The sequence below is a fragment of the Pinus tabuliformis genome, chromosome 4_1, assembly GCF_031772625.1.
Source record: "Pinus tabuliformis cultivar Carrire ecotype Pingquan chromosome 4_1, CPIR1, whole genome shotgun sequence".
NCBI lineage: Eukaryota > Viridiplantae > Streptophyta > Pinopsida > Pinales > Pinaceae > Pinus > Pinus tabuliformis.
Window position 1 is genome coordinate 580,256,663 of NC_142303.1, and position 6,435 is coordinate 580,263,097.

Genomic DNA, 6,435 nt, shown 5'->3' on the forward strand with positions numbered 1-6,435 from the left:
GGATAGCATATGATTGTAATGTAAGTCCATCCTTTGAACGGATCCGACCTAGTAATATTAATGAGCCCTAGGAAGGAGAAGCTCATGTCTGTCATGGTGACGAATCCAATGTCGTTAAATTTTAATGAGTTCGACAAAGGGAAAACTCGATATCTTTTTCAAGTTTAAAGAGTTTGAAAAAGACATAGAAAAGAAAAATCCAAAAGTCCCTTTTCATAAAGTTGTCTCTCAGGTCCGAAAAGGTAGAAAAAAATACTCGAGAGAACCTCTTGACCATGTTAGCCAAGGAGTACCTTTTTCGCAAGTAGTTTATCCGAGTTGAAAAAGGGGTAAACGTATACTGGGTAAATGATGTTTCGAAAACATTTACAAGGTCAAAACGAGAAGAAATCAGAAATATTTTCATGTTTTGAGAGTCGGAAAAGAGCTTAAAGAGGACTCCCCATTTTTGTTTACTTTAACGAGTCAAAAAGGGAAAAATACTCGATAATATTTTCATTTTATTTTTTATGAGTCGGAAAAAAGGCTTAAATATGACTCCAGTTTTGCATCATCACTGGCAAACCATCACCTGTCGCTACACAAGATGCAAATGCATTAGCCATTTCTAAGGAAAAATGGCAAAAAATACTTTTTAAACCCCTAAAACATTGCAGAAAGCTTATAAAAAGGGAAAAAGGTAAAACATTTTTACCATTTACCTCATTTACCCCATTTGGAGTAATTTTTACCCACTTATGCCCTAAATCTTCAGGAGTGGATTGCTACGGATCAAGGAAGTCGATCGTCGAATCATTTGTTGCAGGTGAGAGCCGAGACCCTACTCTTCGCATTGATACCTGTTTTCGAAGCATTTAACTGTTTGTTTAGGGTTTTTTTAGGGATTTTTTGCGAAAATAATTCGCTAGTGGTAAGCGTGGGATCCAGGAATGGGACCATGCCAATCATTGGATTTTAGCAGGGGGGATCATGCCATTGGCATACCTATTTTAAACACAGTCGCGCTGGCACAGAGAACCTGATGTTTTCAATTTTTACCCAAATTTAATGCTTTAAACCAGAAATTTCCCCTTCAAAAACGGATGTTAAGTTAAATATGCGGTGTTTGCAAGCGAATCAAAGTGAAAATATGGTGAATGAGTGGAAAGAATCCGAGCATGAAAGAATAAATCAAATGGCCTTGGAATATCCAAATTGTCTGGATGCATTGAGGAACTGTAGGCTCCTCAAGTTCTTTTTGACACCAAGCCTACAAGCTCAACCTAAGCTACTGCAATATTTGATCAGTTTATGGGATATTGGAGGGGAGGTATTTGTGATCCATGACCAAGAGCTAGAGTTGGATACTTTAGACATCTATTTCATTACTGGACTATCTCGTAGAGGGGAACCTGTCTGGCTATATGGAGGTAGGCCTATTGGGGCAAGCGTAAACATGTTGCTTGCCCAACATTGCTTGGGAGCTCTAAAATCTACAAGCGACAAGATCGACATCATGACCATAAATGATCTTGTATTGAAGGTAATACTCTTAACCATCAACCAAGCAGTCGGGGCTCAAGCACTACACAAGTCCAACAAATATCATTTCCAGTATGTTGTGGATTGCATGGCGCCCACTGTATTCAACTGGGTGGAGGCCATGAAGGTAAACATGAAATGAAAACTATCCAAGTGCAAAGAAGTAAACTTGAGGCAATTTGGATATGGATTTGTTCTAATGACCTTCTTCTTGGAACGAATCCCACTGTTCCACTATTAGATGGTGGAGGTGAATCCTCCAATACCATGAGATCCATGGATGGTCTAATGGACAAGCTGATGCCTAGATCTAGAGGGGGTTAGCAGATGTCCTATAGTACCACCTTATTTGTGTGGCTCAGACGATAGTTGATCATGGTGGAGGATTGGCTTTATAGAGGGACTGACTTCCATGGTGATCATGACATACCATTCCTAGAGGGAGAATACTTTGATGATGGAGGTGAGCAAAATAATTTTATTTTTCTTTTTTTATTGTTTTTGCATATATGTATTCGTGATACCTTGAATTTGTAATTGCAGATGTTGGAACCGAGAGATTAGCAGGGATGTCCCCTATAGCTAGACACGTGGCTCAACATTTTGAGGTCGCTCCTTACCAGGAAGGAGTGGACAACGAAGAGGAGATTGCCAGAAATCTGGAGGGCCTCACGAGAGGGATCCCAGATTATGCATAGATCGAGGAAATTCCTTGTCGTTACCAGTGGCGCACAGTGGGAGTATCGGATCGGATTTGTCAATTACTCACTAGTGTAGTATGAGCAGTAAAATGTTATAATGATCACCATGCAGAGTAGTCCATTAGTTTAGCATTTACAGTTTTGAGGCCTGCAAGCTGTTTGGTCAATTTAGTGTACTAAATTGCTCTACATAAATTATCAATCCGGGTATCATAAACGAATGAAGTGTAGTGCACTGTTTATACTAGATAACCATTCTTACTTCGTTGTTTTTGTGTTTTATGTTGTTTTGGGGGGTTTCTTGTCTTTTAATTCCTAATGATTTACAATGTAATTATCAAAAAATTAAATCTAACTTTCATAAATACTGCTCAAAATCTAAAAATGAAAACAAAGCATAAGAAAGAAATGAAAACAGAACCAAGAAATACTTGGAAGCAAAGCTTAAGAAAGAAATGAAAACAAAGTTTCTATTCTTGTTTTACGATTATTTCCAAATCATGAATTAAAACTGAAAGTGAAATTTGCAACTGATGTCTAACTAATTACAGAAATAAAACTAAATGAAATACTTAGTTACTCTGCCTCTCAATTTTGGGAGAAAGTCTTCTTGGGATGACATTTGAGGAATTCTGTACTTCATTAATCTAAGAGAAAACAAATACAAAAATACAACAATAACTCATTGCATAAATGAAATGTTCAACCACTTAGTTAAGGATGGATTATCAACTTGAAGGGTTTTTCATAAAAATTCATTAACACCATGAGTCAGTAAACTAAAAATAAAATGGCAAAGACAATAAATGGCACTGACCAGTCTAATTGAGAATTTAAAGACTAGAAAAACAACGAATGAAGTAAACTAGATTACATTACTGACTTCCATCTTCTAAATTATTGATAAAAACTGAAAAGAGATCAAGCAAATGGAAGCTACTCTAAATTATGAACACCATTAATAAGAAAATGATGGAAATTGCATTATAAACATTGTTAGTAAGAAAATGATTATAAACATTGTGAAAGAAAATGATGAATTTACAGTTAACGAGAAGAAGAAAAATAAAATGAAATGAAAACTTCTTCAGTGCAGGGGCCCTTTGCAACTGAGTAGGCTATGCTTGCTCAATCAACTCCAAGAAAACTCCTTCAGATTTTCATAAAACATGCGGTCTTCATATTAAAAACAGGGACACAAAAAGCCCAGAAATTACAGAGTTTTGGAACTTTGATTTCACAATAAAACTATCACTATTACCACTAACTTCTTCAGTCCTTTACATAGGTATTTATAAGAAAAACCATATAACTGTTTGTGGAGAAAAACATGCTACAATCAAACACATAGAAGACATATATGCATAATTTCTTCCTCGACTGCTGGAGACATAAATCCAAGACACGACGACTGTTGGATTCAGTTGTACATGTGGCTGTTGAAGTCCATAGGTACAGGTAGTTGTTCCAGATAACACTTCCAATCACTGTGAAACGTGTTAATTAACCACAAAACATAGTCATGTTACCTTCGGTCTCTCTGCGTATGACTTATCCATTGACCGTAGTCTTATGTCATCTTCTTTGTCGACCTAGGCTAAGTGAATAAGACAGGGTCCATATGACAATGATTTCCAAGCTGCCCATGTAGCTAGTTTCTCCTTTTGACACTTGGAACCTGTTAGAGCATGAAGGTAGTTGCGGAACAACCAATTAGCTGTAGAATAGGGTACGTTCCATAGCTAATATACAAAAATTTATTCAAACAACAAAACTTAAAAGCATAACATGTAAATCACTAAATGTCCTCCTCAAGATAGTATATACCATTCATTGGTGATGAGAATGCATCTTTATCATGGAAAAACAAAGAAAAGGAATGAGAAGAGTTGCTAGGGAAAGAGTAATTTTGAGGCTCAACATACCCCCACTACAAAATAATTTCATGTCCCCATGCAATTTTTCCAAAATTGTGAACTCTTTTTTCTATTGCATCTACTCAAATACCTCTGCCAATACATCTAAATTTCTTCTCTTTCTCTTCTTTGAAGTGACATCCATCCTTGGTTTTTTCATGAGAAGTCTGTATTTAAGGTTGATCTCTATCTTGTTCAAGTTTCTGTTCTTCCTCTTCAACTTCTTATTTTTCTTATACCATAGGCCTAAGTGCAGTATGGTATTGTCATGAATGGTTTTATCCAATTTACTTTGTTCCTTTAGGGCTTCATTTTCTTTCTTAATATGCATGTTCAATATCTCCAACTCATAGATTTCTTGTTTGAGTGAGTGAGTCAGAGGTTCTTGTGGATTGACAAGTTGTTTTGGATTGGCTGAGGAACCTGGATCCCTTGAGGCATTTTTCTTTTGCTAATGATTCTATGTAATCATAAATTTGTTGTTGTATTGGATCTATGCTTGGGGATCCTCTGTTGGCGCTACCTTCAAAACACTGTCTAGGAGAGTTTTGAGGACAATATGTAAATGGAATATTTTCAGGAGATGATACTGGGGTTTCTCCTTCTAGATTGATGAACTTTGTTTCCTTTGATGATACCTTCTTTACCATTCCTCTGAACCTATATATTCTTCTAAAGGGTTTTATGTTCTCCTCCTTTGCACCCTTTTTCTCTTTTCCTATCTTTTCCTTCCCCTTGATTTGTCTCTTAATCTCTGTCAATTTTTTAGAGATTGGTTGTTCATCATCTGGTTGTAATGGAGATTCAGGTATGTTCTCAGTAATTCCACCAGCTTTCTGTTTTATCCTCTTCCTCTGCTTGATTTCCTTTCTGATCTCTGTTAATTTTTCAGAGATTGGTTCTTCTTCATCATTTTTTTATATTGAAGGCTCAGGGTTACTTCTAATGATGAGATTAGTATTCTTTCTCCTACTCTTTCTGACACTATCTTTCTCAGGAGATTCTGGTGTATCTTGGAAATGGTTTCTTATCAGAAAGTTTTCCTAGGTGTCCCCTATTTTCTTTAGATGATATTCAACCAGGATTTTGACCAATCCGTGGTGGTACATGGTCATTTCCAAAAATTCTATTTTCTTCTCTACATTTGAAGCCATTCTCCTTAGACTGTTTAGAAGGAAGAAATGGAGGTTGATGTTTTCATTGTCTATAAAGTTCATAAATAAACGTATGTGATAAACATAGATACATCCAAATCTTCCCTCACAGGTACTAAATTTTTGTAATATCAAAAGCATGCTTCTCCATTTATTTTTGAGTGCTGAAATAGGGATTCCTTTCCTAAACACGGTGACATCCTTACCTGGGTTCCTGAGGAATACCTTCCATGATTCACTATGAAATTCTTTGTTTTTGAACCACCTCTCACCAAGTCTTGGCAGTTCTGTAGCCTCTGCTATGTAATATTCTGTTATTGCAAACTTGATGTCCCCAATCTCCACTCTTGTACCATAAAATGAGCTAGCGAAAGATTCCGTGATCTACTTGTGATATCCATCAAATTTTTCAATGAACTTGAGCCATCTAGTCTTTTGCAACATCTCCTTGAGTTGGGGGTACCCTTATATAAATTTTTCCCCTACGGGCTCTGCCCTGACAATGAATCCCATGGTCTCTATTTTGTAGAATTTACTAAACTCAAAATTACTCTCACTGTCTATAAAACGAGTGCTATTTAGGAAATGGAATGACGGTGTATATAGAAAATGGAAAGACTGTGTATATGAAATGGCTGCATGAATATGAGAGAAAAACTTAAGAGTTGGCATGTAATAAATAGGTAGTAAGGGTTTGTTAGGATATTCCGACACATAGGAAATAGTTAAGTATAACTTGGTCTAGTATAGAGTTAGGTAAAGTGTGTTTCTTTACTATGTACATTTTGTAACTTACAATCCGATGGTCACGATATGTAGTGATCCGACGGTTCATTCTCTCCTCGGTATTACCGACACTTGATCCGTGGCTTAACACCCGATTGGTCCATGATCTCTATTTAAAGAGCATGGAGGGCCATTTGTAGGTTAACCTGTTCATGAGAGAAGCTTATGTAAATTTTCATTCTTTTATTAATAAATTCCCTGAAGTGGCCGCGTTGGCTCAAGCCGTGGACTGTTTCCCTCTTTGAGGGTTTTAACCACGTCAAAATACTGGTGTATTGATCTATGATCTGTGTGTGAGCGGTGTCCTTTGGTGTTCTGTTTGAGGAACTTAACTTGTAAATTCCTACATGGTATCAG